The sequence below is a fragment of the Rhinopithecus bieti genome, unplaced genomic scaffold (assembly GCF_001698545.2).
Source record: "Rhinopithecus bieti isolate Rb0 unplaced genomic scaffold, ASM169854v2 scaffold_11252, whole genome shotgun sequence".
Lineage (NCBI taxonomy): Eukaryota > Metazoa > Chordata > Mammalia > Primates > Cercopithecidae > Rhinopithecus > Rhinopithecus bieti.
Genome location: NW_016806895.1, coordinates 1364387 through 1385677, shown reverse-complemented (window position 1 = coordinate 1385677; position 21291 = coordinate 1364387). Strand labels below are relative to the sequence as shown.

The 21291-nt window shown below is 37.3% G+C and overlaps 1 protein-coding gene and 1 long non-coding RNA gene across 6 annotated transcripts in view; one reads left to right on the top strand and one right to left on the bottom strand.

Annotated features, from left to right (window-relative positions):
* The window catches only part of RAD51B (RAD51 paralog B), a 777158-nt gene that overhangs the window by 436134 nt on the left and 319733 nt on the right, over window positions 1-21291 (bottom strand). The gene's annotated exons all lie outside the window — the stretch shown is intronic.
* LOC108533728 (uncharacterized) overlaps window positions 1-21291 on the top strand; it is a 51516-nt gene that overhangs the window by 7066 nt on the left and 23159 nt on the right. The window lies entirely within an intron of this gene.

The following is a 21291-nucleotide window of genomic DNA, read 5'->3' as shown; positions in this document are numbered from 1 at the left end:
AACTTGATTCACAGCTAAAAATGTTTAATTGAAAAGTTGGTAGAGACAACAAAATAACTCTTTCTGAAAGCCAAACCATCAATTTTTTACTATACTCTGGGTCTAATTAAAAGAGAAAAAGAGTTAAATTTGGCAAATAATTGTTAAAGGAAAGACTAGTAAATATAATAGAAAAAATTTACTCCAAAGGTTCACTATTCTGAACTGTAAAAATAATAATTAGTATTTTGTACCTATTGGTTATAGCACCTTTTATCCTTCAAACTATAAGAACTTTATACTTTCATTAGTTTTCACAACATGCCCATCAGGTTGGTGAGTGGACTAGGACTTTTTTCTTCATGTATAGCTGGAGAAACTAAAAAAAAAAAGAGCAGAAATAATGTACCTGATCTCCCAGTAGGCCATTAAAATGAAGCTGAAAACAGAACACAGATCTCTAAACTTTTGGTTTTCAGTCTCTCCCCTACACTATCATCACCATCATTTCCATAACAGTCACTGGTAGGTTACCACTGGGTATTGGGCACTATATTCATGGTACTGTGCCAGGCCACCCTCTTATGACATAAGGTATTAATGCCGAGATTATTGTAAAGGGGGAGGTATGAGTAGGGAACTTTCTCTAAAGCCTTTCAGCTATTTCTTTTATGTACGATGCTTACCAAATTAGGTGGATTATTATACAGCATGCAAAACTAAAAATAATTTTATAAAGTACTTGCAACTTCGAGTATAAAGCCAATGAGAAAATATATTGCAGTAAAGAGGGTTGTTTTTAACCATTACTAAAACAGGAAGTTTAATGGGGGAGACAAGAGCTGGCATGAGACTTGGAGCCCTGCACCACCAGATTCCCAATACAAATCCAGTCCAGGCTTGGACTGACTAGAAGTTACTTTCATATAATACTGTTTTGTTGGCTAGTGTGAAATAATGAGTCTGTTTCATGCCAGTTCTCACAAGACAAGAATCTACCTCACAAAATAAATACTACTTCTGACCCTAATAGAACTCTTTACCCAAGAGGAAAGAAAAAATGCATATGAATAAAGTGAATTTCTGCCTACCAGCCACTGTCTTCCCCATAAAAGCCCCTTTTCACTGTTCCACCCAAATCAGTAACCTCTAGATGGCCATTATCTCTGTCTGGCAAAGCTCGCATGCCACTATGTAGTCCTGTTTCTCTTCTGAGATGAACCATAGAGGTTTCCAGGTTTTAAACATAATGTTAACTAGTACAAAGTTCCCAAGAAGTTACAAATGGGACAAAAGAATAAATTTCATTTTAAAGTGATTTTAAAATCTCTGTACAGAAGGACATCTGAAAGTACTTAAGAAATATACTTAAGTCCCTGTTGGTTGAAAGAAAAAAACAACCCTCTGTTTTACTCCATAAAGATTATTGAAAATACCATGCGATTAATGCTATTTATATGGCATTGAGTTCAACTCCAAAGGTAACACTTAACCACACTCTATTTACCAAGTTAATCTACCAGATTTGTTTACTCTGTCTGATTTACTAAGACAAATACGTGAGTGTCTAAACTGTTTTATCTGGCCCTGGGAAAGGAAAACTAAAGGAGTGTTGTGCTTTTATTAATAGATAAGTGCAAACAGGCCTATCCTATCAAATGAACAGCTAGGACCTTTGGCCACTGTTTACTGAAAATAAAATTAGGCTTGGCTGGCAGGTATTTATCAGATCTTAGAATAATTAACTACCCACATCTGGTACATGTTACTGAAAATGCTAGTGGGAACCATTACCTTTGGTAAGGGTTATTTTCCTGAACAGCTAACATCCCCCCACAAATTACTGGAATGCACTCCCAAACACACTCAGAGCAACACCAAAAGCAGTTCCAAAAGAAGTTTCCCCACTTCAACCCAACAGAAAACAGTTTTAGAAATTTAAAAGAAATCACCAAAACATGGCTGGTTCCCACCACACTCCCCAGTGCTCACCAAGGGGATCACTAGCCCCAGAAAACCCTCAGAGCTTTGCAAACACACAAGGGTCACTTTAACTTAACAATAACATTTTGCACTTTAAATCTTGTTTTATTTATTTATTTATTTATTTATTTACTTATTTATTTATGAGACGGAGTCTCGCTCTGTCGCCCAGGCTGAAGTGCAATGGCACCATCTCAGCTCACTACAAGCTCTGCCTCCTGGGTTCATGCCATTCTCCTGCCTCAGACTCCTGAGTAGCTGGGACTACAGGCGCCCACCACCACGCCCGGCTAATTTTTTGTATTNTAATGGGGGAGACAAGAGCTGGCATGAGACTTGGAGCCCTGCACCACCAGATTCCCAATACAAATCCAGTCCAGGCTTGGACTGACTAGAAGTTACTTTCATATAATACTGTTTTGTTGGCTAGTGTGAAATAATGAGTCTGTTTCATGCCAGTTCTCACAAGACAAGAATCTACCTCACAAAAATAAATACTACTTCTGACCCTAATAGAACTCTTTACCCAAGAGGAAAGAAAAAATGCATATGAATAAAGTGAATTTCTGCCTACCAGCCACTGTCTTCCCCATAAAAGCCCCTTTTTCACTGTTCCACCCAAATCAGTAACCTCTAGATGGCCATTATCTCTGTCTGGCAAAGCTCGCATGCCACTATGTAGTCCTGTTTCTCTTCTGAGATGAACCATAGAGGTTTCCAGGTTTTTAAACATAATGTTAACTAGTACAAAGTTCCCAAGAAGTTACAAATGGGACAAAAGAATAAATTTCATTTTAAAGTGATTTTAAAATCTCTGTACAGAAGGACATCTGAAAGTACTTAAGAAATATACTTAAGTCCCTGTTGGTTGAAAGAAAAAAACAACCCTCTGTTTTACTCCATAAAGATTATTGAAAATACCATGCGATTAATGCTATTTATATGGCATTGAGTTCAACTCCAAAGGTAACACTTAACCACACTCTATTTACCAAGTTAATCTACCAGATTTGTTTACTCTGTCTGATTTACTAAGACAAATACGTGAGTGTCTAAACTGTTTTATCTGGCCCTGGGAAAGGAAAACTAAAGGAGTGTTGTGCTTTTATTAATAGATAAGTGCAAACAGGCCTATCCTATCAAATGAACAGCTAGGACCTTTGGCCACTGTTTACTGAAAATAAAATTAGGCTTGGCTGGCAGGTATTTATCAGATCTTAGAATAATTAACTACCCACATCTGGTACATGTTACTGAAAATGCTAGTGGGAACCATTACCTTTGGTAAGGGTTATTTTTCCTGAACAGCTAACATCCCCCCACAAATTACTGGAATGCACTCCCAAACACACTCAGAGCAACACCAAAAGCAGTTCCAAAAGAAGTTTCCCCACTTCAACCCAACAGAAAAACAGTTTTAGAAATTTAAAAGAAATCACCAAAACATGGCTGGTTCCCACCACACTCCCCAGTGCTCACCAAGGGGATCACTAGCCCCAGAAAACCCTCAGAGCTTTGCAAACACACAAGGGTCACTTTAACTTAACAATAACATTTTGCACTTTAAATCTTGTTTTATTTATTTATTTATTTATTTACTTATTTATTTATGAGACGGAGTCTCGCTCTGTCGCCCAGGCTGAAGTGCAATGGCACCATCTCAGCTCACTACAAGCTCTGCCTCCTGGGTTCATGCCATTCTCCTGCCTCAGACTCCTGAGTAGCTGGGACTACAGGCGCCCACCACCACGCCCGGCTAATTTTTTGTATTGTTAGTAGAGACGGGGTTTCACCGTGTTAGCCAGGATGGTCTCGATCTCCTGACCTCGTGATCCGCCCACCTGAGCCTCCCAAAGTGCTGGGATTACAGGCATGAGCCACCGAGCCCCGCCAAATCTTGTTTGTTTTTTAAGGACTGGGAACTTCACCAATGTAGGATAAAACAAGTATAGTTTTCACAATTCAGAAGGAGAGCCTATGAGCCCACAGCCCCCATTATTAGACAGTTGAAAAGGCGATAATCAAATTCAGGTACACTGTTCCTAGTTCATTTCTCTTCTATCCTAACAATTTCATTACCAGGTGATAGTCCTTATGATTTTATTAAAGGAAAGCAAATGCTCTGAGGCATTTATATAAATAAGCAATGCAAAGCAAATTGTTTTGTATTTATATCATAGAAGTAAGAGACAGGAAATTCAAGGGCTCTGTAATTACTTTCCTGTGAAATTCTAGATAAGTCACTTGTTTAGTCAAGAGACCTCTCATCTCTGCTCTGTAAAATTCGGAATACCAAACTCTATCACAAAGCAGTAAAGAGGAATGAACTCCTGATGGTACCAGCAACATGTCTGTAAACATAAGAAATTTCAAATCTTCAAGAACATTTCTCAAGAAAAATAGTAGGTCTATATTAATAATATATTAATTAACCCAGCACCATTTATTACAGTATTTTTCTAACTTTTTCATAAATATTACTGTCCTTCCTAATGTGACAAAGGAACCTGCATTCCAACGAGTAAGAACTTGGGTGATCTGAAGATCAGCAACTGCCTTATTTCCAAGGAAACTGCAAATTGAATTATATTAACAATGAATAGGTGACCTGTCTGTACACACATGCCTTACTAAAATATGCTAGGTGGGTGGCCATTACACACCTTAGTAGATGAGGATATGAATTAAGAAACAAGTAAGTCTAAGGATATAGAGCCAGTAAATAGGGTTTGGGAAACAGAAGAAAGTAGGCGTTACAGCCAAGGAGGAAATTTAATACGGGAGAGGAAAGAGAGGCCAAAGAAAAATAGAAGAAATAGAAAAAGCAATGAGTATTCCTGAGATGAGGTAAAGAAGTGAGGCCAAAAAAAAAATGGGCATGACAGGCATGAGCTGGAGGATCATTGGGGGGTAGGAGAGATGGGAAGAAAGTCATCCATGTGAGATATCAAGGCAAGTTGGAATTATTCAGTTGAAATCAGAGGAATGTTAATTGATCTGGATTGGGTCTGATAAGGTTAAAAAGAACCAGAGAAAGGAATGGACTTGTAATTCCATGCTGCACATAGTCATGAGAATGTGGAAAACAAGAAGAATTATTTGTATAAAACTGGCAAAATGAGAAAATGCTAAGCCCCAAATCTTCCAACTCCAACAATAAATTTGACTTGCTGGATTGTAAAAGATTTCTTATATGAAAGCCATCTGTAGTATCACTCTACTCATTCAGCTCTTCTACTAGAATATTGTCTGTGGTTTGACTACAGAAGCACAGCTTTCCTTGGATTCATTCAGATATGCACAATTCAGAAACGACTTGCAAGTCTCAAGGAGTCAGACAGTACAAACTATTTTCATGTCATTTAACAAGAAGGTTGATTTCTCTGAAGGGTGAAACCCAATAACTAGCAGCTATAATTCATTTAATGTATTCTTCTGCTTTCATTATTCTTTCACAAAGCACTTGCCTACAGGAAGAAAATTTCTGTATGCTTTTTAGTACATTAAATCTCTTTTTAGTACATTAAATCTCTTATTATCAACCAAAGTTTTAGAAATGCTTTGGCTCAGTTTTTTGTTTTTTTCTTTTCTTTTCTTTTCTTTTGCAATGGGTTCTTGCTCTGTCCACCAGGTTGGAGTGCAGTGGCACACTCTCGGCTCACTGCAACCTCTGCCTCCCGGGTTCATGCCACTCTCCTGCCTCAGTGTCCTGAGTAGCTGTGACTACAGGCACCCGCCACCATACCTGGCTAATTTTTTATATTTTTAGTAGAGATGGTATTTCACCGTGTCAGCCAGGATGGTCTCAATCTCCTGACCTCATTATCCGCTTGCCTCCACCTCCCAAAGTGCTGGGATTACAGGCGTAAACCACCATACCCGGCAGCTCAGATTTTAAAAAATAATTATTTCCCCTGGAATAGAATCTATAAATATTAAAAGGCATTTGAGATAAACTTACGTATTTCCTTTAAAAGCATTCACTATTCAATTTAAAATATCCCTAGATTATATTTTAAGAAAAAAATTATAGGATTTATTTTAGAATGAAAAATTATGTCTGGGAAGTTAGCTTAAACTTGCATAAAACAGTATTTTAGAAAGGAATTTACATTCTATTGCAATTTACCCACTCACCAAGATAATTCAATATTCTGAAGTTAGCTGCTATGGAAATTAAAGGAAATTTCCCTGAATTAAGAGACAACTTAATTATACCTACATGTTTATTTCAATCCTGCTCGCTATTACTTATTTCTCTCAAAACCGATGTTAATAGTAATAGCCTAGAAATTGAACCTAAAAAGCAGGGTTTCTTAACCTTACCACTACCGACATTTTAGGCTGGGTAATTCTTTGTTCTGAGGAATTGTTCTGTGCACTATAGGATGTATAGGCATCCTAGCCTCTGTGCAGTAGCACCACACTCACCTCTGTGCACAGTTGTGACAATAAAAAAAAAAGTCTCAATCCCAGCACTTTGGGAGGCCGAGACGGGCGGATCACGAGGTCAGGAGATCGAGACCATCCTGGCTAACACGGTGAAACCCCGTCTCTACTAAAAAAAATACAAAAAACTAGCCGGGCGAGGTGGCAGGCACCTGTAGTCCCAGCTACCTGGGAGGCTGAGGCAGGAGAATGGCGTAAACCCGGGAGGCGAAGCTTGCAGTGAGCTGAAGATCCGGCCACTGCATGCCAGTTTGGGTGACAGAGCGAGACTCTGTCTCCAAAAAAAAAAAAAAAGTCTCCAGAAATTACCAAATTTCCTCTGGGGGCAAAATCACTCATTTTTGAAGAATACTGCTGTAAAGTGATGGCAATCATGATGGTTTCACATTAAGGAGAAGAAGGAAGGAGCATGGTGTTCGAGGGATACAAGGTGTGGAGAAAAGAGAATGGGCTTTAGAGTTAGGCAGATTTGGGTCAAAGTTAAGACCCTATCACTCATTAGCTATGCAGCCTCGTAAAATTCACTTAATTAAGCCTCAACAACCTCATAAAGGAAGTGAGAATGGTAACATTTTAGTTGACATTTGTCTCTGCCTGTCCAGAATCCCTTCTGGGGGGAAACGAGTTGAAAAGTCATCTCTTCTTTTAGAGGAAACAGATCTCTTCTACTCTCAATCCAGTCACTGACCCAGGGTTGAGCACATGAACCAGGTTCAGACAGTGATTTAATTGCATTCCCCAGGCCTTAACGCCTAGTGCAGGGATGTGCATGTGACCTATGCTGGCCAATTATACTCAATTCTGAGACTCTGGCTCAAGCAATCAGGAAAGATTCATTCCCTTTCAACTAAGGTTGCTAAGCTAGTAGAGTATACGCCCGGTGCTACTATGTAGGAAAAATCTGAATAATAATAAAGCCAACCCATAGAAAACAAGACAGAGAAAGCCCTGACAAAATGATGTGTAATACCTGAAGTCATACCTACTCCTTTTCAATTTTCAATTATGTTTTTCAATTATGTTAGCTAGTGAATTCTCTTTTAACTTAAGTCAGTGTGAGTTGGGTTTTAGTTCTAGCCTATAAAATACCTATCTCAAACAGGTGTTGAGAGGACCAAGTAAAATGAAAATAATAGGCCTATAAAGAGCTTCCTTCCCTTGAGTCCCAATTTATAGAAATCAAAACAAACACAATGATCCAAGAGCCTAAAACACAATACTGTGAAGGATCAAACAAAAGAACTCACATCTTGGCTTTGAGCTCTTTTCAATAAACTGCTAGACATTCCAAGAGAGTTTAAATTCATGGAGCCAAAAATTACTATGTAATTACTATGTAATGTTACCAACAATCAAGCCAAAGAATAGCACTTGCAGATTCTGGTTTGTTTTGTTTGCCACCATTGTTTGTAAGTGGCCAATAATATGGGTTTGCTTGTAAAGGTTTCATAGGTTGATTTTATTTTATTGCCAGAAGGCTGAAAAAGGGATTTCTAGAGTAAATAGATTAAAGCAAAAATAATAGAGTTGGGACTAGGGTGAATCAAGCGAGGCACCCACTTCAAATGCAAAATTTTAGGAGCTACAAAAAAACTCAGTAGTCAAAATACATTTTAATGCAATATTTTAAAAAATCAAAATTAATCCCACAAATCCATAGTGAAGAAAATATCAGAATTTTAAATAAAGACAGGATCAGTGTCATTGGTCTTTCATTTTGCCTCAGGCTCCAATATGACTTGGCAGGGTGTTGCAAAATAGAGTAAGATTTGTAAATTGTAAGAAGCAGAGACATATTTAGTGTTCACAAATAGCATCAAAGACCTGAATGTACTTGAGTGGCAACCTAGTTAAGAACTCTGAATTGAAAGCTAAGGAACTCAGGTTCAAGTTCCAGCTCTGTCATACTAAGGTATGTAACACTGAGCAAATTACTTGGCCTTTCTAATTTTAGGTTCTGGCATAAATAAATGGGAAGGTCTATACCAGATGATTATTAAGATCTTTCTTAGCTCTAAAGTTATATGATTCCATTGTAAACTGGATTTCTTTTGATGTCTAAAAACAAATCACAGTGAGTATGCTGCATTTCACAGCATTTGCCTCATCTGGGAGCTCATGAAATAACAAGTTTTAACCATGCAAGTCTATCAGTGAAAATAACCCAGGTTGAGGGTGATTTTTTTTAATAACAGAAGTGTTCTCACATGTTTCAAATGCCGTTTGATTGTAAGTTCCTGCAATGGGGAAGTCAGCAGCTTTCTGTTGTGGGTACAGGGTAGCAGGTTGATATGTGTCTCTAAAAGCTGAAATAATTCACATGGCTACCCACTGACAAGCTCATTGAAGTATAAAGTAATTGGGTTAATAACTGACTGCTTATAATTCCCAAAAATAGGAAAATGAAAATCTAAAATTGACAATGACAAAGCACGTGACAAACATCTGGAACAGGAATAAGAAAAAAATGTAATATATTAACTCTAAAGAAATAGCATATGTTAAAAGTAGCAAATGGTTAGAAAGCATTGGAAATAGAATGTAAAAACTGAGTATGAAAAACTAAAATGTCTGTGTTCAGGGTCCAAGCATATACTTTGTTTTCTTGTGTGTGTGTGTGTGTTTTTTTTTTTTTAGCTGAACCCTAAGAAGTAAAGAATTCTCCATGCCTGAGAGATAGACTCAACAGCATTTTTTTTTTTGTGCTCCAGGCTGGAGCGCAGTGGCATGATCTCAGCTCACTGCAACCTCCGCCTTCCGTGTTCAAGCTATTCTCCTGCCTCAGCCTCCCGAGTAGCTGGGACTACAGGCACGCGCCATCATGGCTGGCTAATTTTTGTATTTTTAGTAGAGACAGGGTTTCACCATGTTGGTCAGGCTGGTCTCGAACTCCTGACCTCATGATCTGCCCACCTTGGCCTCCCAAAGTGCTGGGACTACAGGCGTGAGCCACTGCGACAGGCCTCAATAGCATTTTTAAAAGAACCTTGCAAATGAAAATGAGCTACTTTTAATCAATTTTTTTAACTTTTTTATAAAAAATTTCAAACAAAGACAAGGTAGATATGATAGCATTCATGATAACATACCCCGTAAACAGACAAACCCATTACCAGCTTTAATAATTATCAACTCATGGCCGATGTTATTACATCTATCTACACCCACCAATTTCCCCTATTCTCATAAAGGACTACTCATTTTAAATCCCAAAACAAACCTTTTGGGGGCATTAGTTTCCCTGTTCATAAAATGAAGGCGATTATATTAACCTTCTCACCTACAATAAAAGTTGCAAAAAAAAAAACAAATCTGTTGAGGCTCTTCCAACACTTACTGTGGTGTCTGCATGTAAGAAATAACAAGATAGAAAATAGAATCAACTTTTGTTTAAGTAAGTCTTTCTTCTAGGCAGTTCAAAGTGTTTTGGGAGAATTTATCTTTCATTCTCCCAGCACCTCTATGTGGCCAGTGAAAGTATTATTATTCACCTTCAGCAGATACGGAAATCAAAGAAAAGGAAATTATTCACGCCGGATGAAATGAAGAATCAATAAGAGAGGCAAAAATAAATCTAGGTTTTCTGACTTCCCATGTTCTTTCATTACGGTATGCCACTTCTAATCCTATGGTAACATATGTGGTTGAAAACAATTGTTTTCTCTAAATGAAATGGACTTATCCTCCATCAAAAAGTTTTATACATTTAAAAGTGCTATATAGAGCAGTGTTATATAACATGTGAGTACTGAAGTATATTAACTGAGTGTCGTTAAAATTCACCTTGTAGATTCACATAAGGCCACTCTTTAGTTGGTTCAGCTTACCTAAAGAAGACAGCAAAAAGTAAAGGAAGGAAATTAAACACACCTGTGGTTCACTAGATTTGAACAATTACAGTATGGCATTTCATAGGTTTGAAATCTAAACCATACTTGGCAGGTGCAAAAATTACTTCAGTGTTACACTGAAGAATTATACCATTTGGGTTCAGTCCATAGTGCCACAGGCATGGATGATGCAACTTCCAACTAAGTTACAGAATATTTTTACAGCATTTACCAACTCATAACTTCATATATTTAAGACATTTTCCTTCCGATTCATACAATGGTTCCTGTTCACTGAGTTTAGTCAAGGCAGGTTGGGATGGTGGCTTGGGATGGGAGAAGAAAAAAGAGGGCTGTGTGAAGGGTGTGGTGAGAATAGTCTGCCATGAGCTAGGTCTCCCTGAATGTGGCCTATTGTTCATTTTAAGGATAAATCAGGGCAAAAGCTCTTTCTCTTTCCATAGTCTCAATAATAGCCAGCTGTGGCTTGAGCAACATCTTCTAGGATTATTACAGCAGAGATCCCAGCTTCCTAAATGCTCAAATGAATAGTTTAAAAGTTTATATTAGAAGGGGATTCTTCTCCAGTGATTTCTCTCTGATTTTGAAAATAATACTAATGGCCATAAGCTACCCAGAGCCTGACTCCTATGGCTTTCTGACAAACTACACATAAATAAACAAACAAACCAAATAAATAAAAACAAATAGGTTTAACTCATTTTTTCATTAAAAATAATAGTTTGTTATTGCCATTATTATTGTTTTTATTCAGGATATAGAGCTCATGTGGATTGCTGCTTCTAACATATGACAGAAAACAGAATTACAATATAATAGAAAGGACAGTGAACTGGTAGTTAAGCAACCTAGATTCTTCTATCTGCACTAACTAGCTCTGCTGGGCAAGGCTGATGTACTGCAGGACAGAAATTTTCTATCTATCAAAAGAAATCCATGTTCCAAATGATTTCTAAGACTATTTCAGTTCTGAAATTCTTACACTACCTAATTCCATACCTTTTTATTACTTCTGTATAGTATCCCCATCTTCACAATGTCATCCCTTTCATATAACATGCTTAAGTATGCTAATCATCTTTCTATTGATTAGCTTACAGAAAACCTGTTTAAATCCAAAGCAGAGAAAAGGAAGCCCTTGTATTAAGTGAACTTTTAACAGCACTCTTTTATGGGTGTCGGTTAATATGAATAATAATATTTTCTAATTCTCCAAATCCCAAAAGTAAGTCCCTTTTGTTTATTTTGTTTTTGAGATAGGGTCTTGCTCTGTCACCCAGGCTGGAGTGCAGTGGTATAATCATGGTTCACTGCTGACTCAAACACCCAGGTTCAAGCAGTCTTCCCATCTCAGTCTCCCAGGGAGCTTGGACCACAGGTGCATGCCACCACACCTGGCTAATTTTTGTATTTTTTGTAGAGACAGGGTTTCGCCATGTTGCTCAGGCTGGTCTCAAACTCCTGAGCTCAATCTGCCTACCTCAGCCTCCCAAAATGCTGGGATTATAGGCATGAGGCACCATGCCTAGCTGTGAGTCCTTTTTAAAAGGATGATATCCTCTTTAAATCAAAGAGATGCTACGGAACCAGGTGACTCATAATACCAAACAAAGGTTTACACTTTTATGTAAAAAAGTTGAAAATTCTGCCAAAAGAAAAAAAATGTACCAAGGTTTCTGTTTTCAAACTTTCAAGAATAGCGTTGGGTGTATTATCATTAATAAAAGGAAAATAAAATCATCATAATTCATTACAGTTCAAACATATTATATTTTCCTGAATATTTCCTGAAAAATATCACAGTGTGCATGACCCCATTAGAATGAAGTTAAATATGATTAAACATAGAAATTTTTTAAAAACTGAGCCTTCTGGGCATACGGCATGCACAACTTAATTCCAAACTAAGACCCAATAATAGCAAGATATGCTACTGTCAGTTTCATAAAAGCAGAGAGAGTGAGAGAGAGAGAGAGAAATTTTCTAAAGTGCTTTCTTGACTTAAAAAGGGATTCCCCTAAAAGCTGGTAACTAGGAAAAGGGGAAACCAACCATCCACACAAAAAAGCATAAAAAACTAGAAATAACAATGTTATAGCAAACTATTTTGGTTTTTTTTTTTTTTTTTGAGATGGAGTCTTGCTCTGTCACCCAGGCTGGAGTGCAGTGACACAGTCTTGGCTCACTGTAAGCTCCACCTCCCGGGTTCACACCATTCTCCTGCCTCAGCCTCCCGAGTAGCTGGGACTACAGGTGCCTGCCACCATGCCCGACTAAGTTTTTGTATTTTTAGTAGAGATGGGGCTTCACCATGTTAGCCCGGATAGTCTCGATCTCCTGACCTTGTGATCCGCCTGCCTTGGCCTCCCAAAGTGCTGGGATTACAGGCGTGAGCCACCACGCTCGGCCATATTTTGGAATTTTAAAACTTGAAATACAAAGCCTTTCCCTGTGGAGATGAACTTCCATTCTGCAAGGACTCTGTTAACATTATCAACCTCAAACACGTGGCTCACACACACACACACACACACACACACACACACACACACAAAGTGATGGCAGGAAATTGTCCGGAAACAAACAAATAAACAAAACTAGTATCCCCTCTCCCTGGAACAAGTGCTGCTCTGACAGAGCAGGCAAAGCAACCAGCATGTCAGGACTTCATTTTACAGTCTGTTTAATTGTTCTATTCCAATTCAACAGTCTGAGCCCCTCTTCGAAGTGCAAGACAGAAGAAACCAAAAGATCTTCCAAGATATTATCTAGTTCTTACTTCACTAGCTTCTATTGAAGAAACTCTAAATGCTAATTAGCCACATAAACTGGGCAGATGAACACTACGTCTCTGTGTGTTACTAATCTCACACATAGACAGAGGGTCTCTTTTTGCTCTGAGGGGCCTTGTCAATCAGAAATTCACACTTGCTGAAAACTGCAAAAACCTTTGTATATTGCATCCTGGATTCACATTTGCATCCTAGCTACTGTTCTTTACCCATGAACTTTTCTACTTTTCAAACTGACTATTTAAAAAAGGATAAAGCAGTTGCAGTAACTACCCTATCACAATCTAGTTGAATTTTGCAACCATTTATTGACTTGGTTGCCATTATAGGAACCATAAGAAGAGAGTTTTCTGTATTTTTTGTGCTTCTTCTCTTGCCAAAAATCACTTAGTTCCCCAGTGAAGCCCAAATAACAAAGCAAAACAAGTAAAAACAAAAATCTCACACCAATTTTACCACTATAAAGAAATATTACTATACTATGATACCAACCCAGCTCCCCTTGCATAATGTTCAATAAAACTTATCATTCGAGTAGCTTATGCATGTCTTTCCCCCTAAAATTCAGTAATCTACCCACTGATATGGTCAACAGTGGTACAAAAAATTGTGTTATACAAATGTTTGTGAAGAATATGAGTGGGAGGAAGACTAGATAATGGTCGTTCTGAGATCAATTCTCTTTCCTACCTCTCTATGATGAAATATCATGGATCTTTCAAGTAGAGATTCCCTATTTTGTGATTGGTCATTTCTAAACTTAAAGGAAGATCTCTAAGCACTTTTGCTTTTGACAAAGATGAAGTAACAGGGACCAGATTTACCCTACCACCTAAAACAACCAACAATACTTTTCAAGAAACAAAACACACGGAACAAGGTTTTTTTAAGACACTGGACATCTGGCAAGAGATGGGCGGGGGGGAGGGAAAGTTCTACAATCTCCTCAGGCCACTACCTTAAGAGAATTTCTATATTGTGTTGCATGAAGAGGGAACACAGGTGGAATCCAACGGGCTCCCTGAAGTGAGGAGAAGAAGCTGAAAATCCAGAGAAAAGACAGCTAAAGTTCACAGAAGAGATCGTAGAGGGTTCCCCTCAAATATTCATCAGAGTACTGATTAGTGCATGCATGTAAAGAAACTACCTGAGGCTAGAGAAAGAATGATCTGAGAGGAGTAGAGGGTAGAGTGCGTGGCACTCATACAGGACCAAGAATAATGCCTTTTTTTTACCAATAAGAATGGAAAATTTCATAATGCATGAAGCATTGGGTAGAATACCCAGAAGGGTCTTGCCTTGATGGTGGGGAATGATTAGCTTTAAATTAAATGGTTCTGCCTAAACAAATTCTGAAAGCAAGATCCAAAAGGATGTGTTTCCAAGTAACTTAACTGCATCCCAAAACAAAGTTTAAAATTTATAGGAATACAAATATCTAGCACCCAAAAAGGTTAAATTCACAAGGTCTGGTATCTAATCAAAGATAACCACGCATGCAAAAGAAGCAAGAAAATATGACTCATAGTGAGGAGAAAAATTAACCAATTGAAATTAACTCAGAACTGACACAGATACTACAATTAGCAGACAAGATGCTTTGTATAGTTAAAATAAGAAGATGATTGCTGGGTGCGGTGGCTCATGCCTGTAATTCCAGCACTTTGGGAGGCCGAGGCAGGCAGATCATGAGGTCAGGAGATTGAGACCATCCTGGCTAACACGGTGAAACACCATCTCTACTAAAAATACAAAAAATTAGTCAGGCATGGTGGCGGGCACCTGTAGTCCCAGCTACTCAGGATGCTGAGGCAGGAGAATGGCGTGAACCCGGGAGGCGGCGCTTGCAGTGAGCTGAGACTGTGACACTGCACTCCAGCCTGGGCAACAAAGCGAGACGCCATCTCAAAAAAAAAAAAAAAAAAAAAGGAGAAGATGATTAAAATATGACTCATGGATCACATGGCTTACTAACAAAGAGATTCTTTTTCTCCCCACAACGCTTAAACAGGTGGAGAATAATGAGAACAACCTTCTTGAGGAATACACTCAATAAATGAGATACACTAACCTCATAGTGTGTGAGTTTCCATTTCATTTAGAGTCTAATTATTAAAGTCTAGTTGCCCAATTAGGGTGGAAGTAGGCCTTCATGAATGCAAAGTCTAGTCAAAGTTTGAGGCATAAAACTATGCATCTGACAAATGTCTAATATCCAGCATATATAAGAAATGTAAATGAATTTACAAGAAAAAAATAACCCCATTAAAAAGGACGTGAATAGACACTTTTCAAAAAAAGACATATATATGGCCAACATACATGTGATAAAAGCTCAATATCACTGACCATTAGAGAAATGCAAATCAAAACCACAATGAGATAATATTTCACACCAGTCAGAATGGCTATTATTATAAAGTCAAAAATAACAGATGCTGGAGAGGTTGAGAAGAACAGGGAACACTTATACACTGCTGGTGGGAATGTAAATTAGTTCAATCATTGTGGAAAGAAGTGTGAAAATTCCTCAAAGAGCTAAAAACAGCACTACCATTCAGTAAATCAATGTATACAAAGGAAAGATCACTGGAAAGGATAACCACTGGATAATTCAAATTTATTTGTTATATTTATTTTCTTATTATCAAAATATATTTTACAGATAATTGACTAAAACAAAATTGAGCGTGGGATTTGTAACTAATGTATATTTATGTGTAAGTAAAATGTATGACAAGTACTGTAAGATTATTGTAAGGTTCTTATACATAAAGTGGTACAGTAACACTTAAAGATATTGACCCAGCAATACTACTACTGGCTATATACCCAAAGGAATATAAATCATTCTACCATAAAGACATAGCACATGTATGTTCATTGCAGCACTATTCATAATAGCAAAGACATGGAATCAACCTAAATGCCCATAAATGGCAGACTGGAAAAAGAAAATGGGGTATATATACACTATGGAATACTATGCAGCCATAAAAAGGAATCAACTCATATCTTTTGTGGGACCATGGATGGAGCTGGAGGCCATTATCCTTAGCGAACTAACACAGAAAAAAAAAATTAAACCACATGTTCTCACTTAGCAGTAGGAGCTAAATGATGGAAACTGATGGACACAAAGAGGAGAATGACAGACACTGGAGCCTACTTAAAGGAAGAGGGTGGAAGGACGGAAAAGCTGAAAAAAAAAAAAAAGATTGGGTACTAGGCTTAGTACCTGGGTGATGAAATAATCTGTACAACCAACCCTGTGACATGAATTTCCGTGTATTACAAACCTGTACATGTACCCCGAACCTAAAATACAAGTTAAAACAATTACCAGTTTGGTAAGTTAAAAAAGCAAAAACAAACAAAAAAAAAACACAATGTTTGAGGCATATCTTTTTACAAGAGATTCTAGGGAGTGATGGTTTGACCAACACAATGGGGATCCACAACAACATGAAAAGTCCCTCAGCACTAGCAAGTGGTGCTGGTGTTGGCTGGCCAGGCTCAAGAGAATAGCTCAAAGGCTAACAGAGAGTAGCCCTGCCTCAGCCTATGCTCTCAACATATCTGTCAAAATCTTGGGTTTATATGTGTTTTAGAGTCCAGTAGCTGAGGACAACTACCCATATACGAGTTCATATATGTGGTCTGATAAGGTATGATATAACATTTCCATGGGGAGGAAGATTATACTCTGTGTTCTTACCACAGCAAAACTTTTATCACTCATGCAGCAAATTATGTGTCTGGAATCATTTCAAAGCTACATAATACGAGAACATTAGAATAGTCTTTATGGCTGGGCACAGTGGTTCACGCCTGTAATCCCAGCACTTTGGGAGGCCGAGGTGGGTAGATCACCTGAGGTCTGAAGTTCGAGACCAGCCTGACCAACATGGAGAAACGCCCTCTCTACTAAAAATACAAAAAATTAGCCACGCATGGTGGTGCATGCCTGTAATCCCAGCTACTCAGGAGGCTGGGGCAGGAGAATCACTTGAACCCGGAAGGTGGAGGTTGTGATGAGCCGAGATCATGTCATTGCACTCCAGCCTGTGCAACAAGAGTGAAACTCCGTCTCAAAAAATAAATAAATAAATAAAAAGTCTTTATAACTATAGTCCATGTTTGAAAAGTCGATAAAAAATACTAAAAATACCCAAATCAAATTTCTAGTGGTAAACACTACAATGTCTGAGGTGAAAAACACACTGGATAGAATTAATGGTAGATTAACCATTGCAAAAGAAATGATTAGAGAACTTGAAGGCATAACAATAGAAACTATGCAAACTGAAACACACACACATAAAAAAAACAACAAAAATGAACGGACCTGTGGGACATCAGTGAGCTGTGGGACAATTTCAATTAGCTTAATACATGTGTAGTAGGAGACCCCAAAGACGAGAAGGTAGACAAAGAAGAAAAATATTTGAAAACATAGTGGCCAAGATTTTTTCAAATTTGATGAAAATGCTAAACAAATATATCAAAAAAAGCTAAAGAAAACCCCAAGCATAAAAGCAAAGAAAATGACACAAAGGCACATCAGAATCAATTACTTAAAATTGAAGAGAAAAGAAAATCTCAAAAACAACAAGATTTAAAAAAAAGAAATTATATACATATGCAGAGGAAGAAAGATAAGGATAATCAGTTTCTAGTCAGAAACAAAAAAAGCCAAAATACAATAAAGCAATAACTACAAAAAGCTAAAAGAAAAAAAAAAATCTATCAACTTAGAATTCTATACCCAACAAAGATATCTTTCAAAAACAAAGGTAAAATAAAGACCTCTCAGATAAACAAAAGCTAAAATAATTCATCACAAGAAGACCTACACTACAAGAACTGATAGAGCAAATTCTTCAGGTAAATCTCATTCAGTAAATCAGTCTATACAAAGGAAAGATCACAGGAAATGGTAACCACTGGGTAATATATATTTATTAGATTTATTTTCTTATTATCAAAATATATTTTACAGATAATTGACTAAAATAAAACTCAGTGTGGGATTTATAACTAAAGTATATTTATGTGTAAGTAAAATGTATGACAACTACTTTAAGACTATTGTAAGGTTTTTATACTGTATGTAAAGTGGTATAATATTACTTCAAGATAGACGGTGATGAGTTAAAGATACATACTGTCAATCCGATAGCCATCATTAAAATAACTACACAGAGTCACAGCTAATAGGACAATAGTAGAGGTAAATGGAGTCATAAAAACACTAATCCAAAAACAAATAAGATATAAGGTTAATGTACATAAGTCAATTGCTTATTTATATACCAGCAATGAGCAATTGGAATTTAAAATTAAAAACACAATACCATTTAGACTAGCATCAACAAAAGGGAAATACTTAGGTATAAACCAAACAAAATATGTACAAGATCTATGTAAGAAAATTATAAAACTTTCATGAAAGAAATCAAAGAAGATCTAAATAAGTGGAGAGATATTCTATGTTCATGGATAAGAAGACTCAATATTGTTAAGAAGTCAGTTCTTCCCAACTTAATCCATAAATTTGTTGCAATCTCAATAAAAAATCCCAACAAGTTACTTTATAGATATGGACAAATTCTAAAGTTTATGTAGAAAGGAAACAAACTAATAACCAACATAATACTGACAAAGAAAAGCAAAGGTGGAGAAATAAAACTTTTCAGGCTGGGCACAGTGGCTCAAGCCAGTAATCCCAACACTTTGTGAGGCCAAGGTGGGTGGGTCACCTGAATCAGGAGTTCAAGACCAGCCTGACCAACATGGTGAAACCCTGTCTCTATTAAAAATACAAAAGTAGCCAGGCATGGTGGCACATGCCTGTAATTCCAACTACTCGGGAGGCTGAGGCAGGAGAATCGCTTGAATCTGGGAGGTGGAGGTTGCAGTGAGCCGAGATTGCACCATTGCACTCCAGCATGGACAATAAGAGTGAAACAGTCTCAAAAAAAAAAAAATCTTCAACTTCAAGACTTACTATAAAGCTATAGTAATCTGCCAGACATGGTGGCATACACTTGTAGTCCCAGCTATTGGGAGGCTAAAGCAGAAAGATTGCTTGAGTACAGGAGTTCTGGGTTGTGTGCTACGCCAACTGGGGGTCCACATTCAGGTCAGCATCAATATGCTGAAAGCAGGGAACCAACCAGGTTGCTTAAGGAGGAATAAACTGGCCTAGATTGGAACTGGAGCACTCCAAAACTCCCATGCTGATCAGAAGTGGGATCACACCCATGAATAGCCACTTGCACTCTATCCTGAGCCACATAGTGGGACCTCATCTCTTAAATGAATACATGCATATATTCACAAAGCTACAGTAATCAAGACAATGTGATATTGGTGAAAATATAGATAACTAGATCAATAGAACAAAATAGAGCCGAGAAATAGACTCACATAAATATAGTTAACTGAACCTTGACAAAGAAGCAAAGTCAATTCAATGCAGAAGGATAGTCTTTTCAACAAATGGTGCTGGACCAAATAGTCATCCACATCAATCTAAACACTGACCTTACACCTTTCACAAAAATTAACTCAAAATGGATCATAGAAGTAAATATACAATGCAAACTATAAAAATTCCAGATGATAACATAGAAAAAAATCTAGGTGATCTTGGGCTTGGTGATGAGTTTGAATGTAACACCTAAAGCACAATTCATGAAAAAAAAAATTGATGTTAGGCTTCATTAAAATTAAAAGCTTCGCTCTGACAAAGACACTGTTAAGATAATGAATAGACAAACCAAACATTGGGAGAAAACTTTTACAAAACACCTATCTGATAAAGGACTTGCATCCACAGGACTCTTAAAACAGCAATAAGAAAACAAAAAATCTGATTTTAAAAATGGGTAAAAGATCTTAACAGACACTTCTTCAAAGAAGATACGCAGATACCACTACACACCTACAGATCCTCCTCAACTTACAGTGGGGTTATGACTCAATAAATTCATTGTAAATTGAAAATTCATAAGTCAAAAATGCATTTAATATACCTAACCTACAGAACATCATACCTTACTTAGCTTAGCCAATCTTAAACATGTTCAGAACACTTCCATTAGCCTATAGTTGGACAAAATCATCTAACACAAAGCCTATGTTATAATAAAGTGCCAAATATCTCATACAATTTATTGAAGAGTACACTGCACAGTACTGATGGTTTACCCTTTGACCACATGGCTGACTGGGACTTGTGGCTTACTGTTACTGCACAGTATCATGAGAGTATCGTAACACATATCACTAGCCCAGGAAAAGATCAACATTCAAAATTTAAAGTATAGTTTCTGCTGCATATATATCGCTTTTGCACCATTGAAAAATCAAAAAAGTGTAAGTCAAGCCATTGTAAGTTGGGGAATATCTGTTTCAGAATGACTAAAATCCAAAGCAATGACATCATCAAATGCTGGCAAGGATGTGAAGCAACAGGAACTCTCATTCATTGCTGGTGAGAAAGCAAAATGGTACAGATAGTTTGGCAGTTTCTTACAAAGCTGAACATACAGCAATCCTATAATCTAGCTATTCCACTCCTAGGTATTTGCCCAAGAGAAAAGAAAGCATACCTCTGTTCAACAATTTGTAGTCAAATGTTCATAGTAGATTTATTTGTAATAGCCATAAACTAGAAAGAACCCAAAATGTCCATCAAGAGGGTTGATGCTGTTGTGGATAAGCAAATGTGGATATATATATAGTGGAAAAATACTTTGCAATAAAGAGTAATGAAGTACTGATACATGCAACAACATGGATGAATCTCAAAATAAATTGGAGTAAAAAGGCGAGACCCAAATGAGTTTATACTGTATGATCCATTAATAAGGAACTCTAGAAAATGTAATATAATCTATTATAACAAAAACAGACCAGTGTTTTGCTTATGAGGGTAAGGCAGGGAAGGGCAAGAGCCATGGATTGCAAAGGTCATGTAGAAACATTTAAGGATAAAAGACATGGTCATTATCATGAGTGTGGTGATGATCTAATGGATATGTAAATATGTTAAAACATCAAATTGGACTAAATAAGTGCTGTTTACTGGATGTCAGTTATAACTCAATAAAGCTCTTTATTATTTTTTTAATTTCCCTTGCTTTATCTTTTTTGGTTCCATGTTTCACTCTCACAATAATTCCTTCCAGCTGTGTTGTAATCTCCTTCCATAACAGTTGTTTAAAATA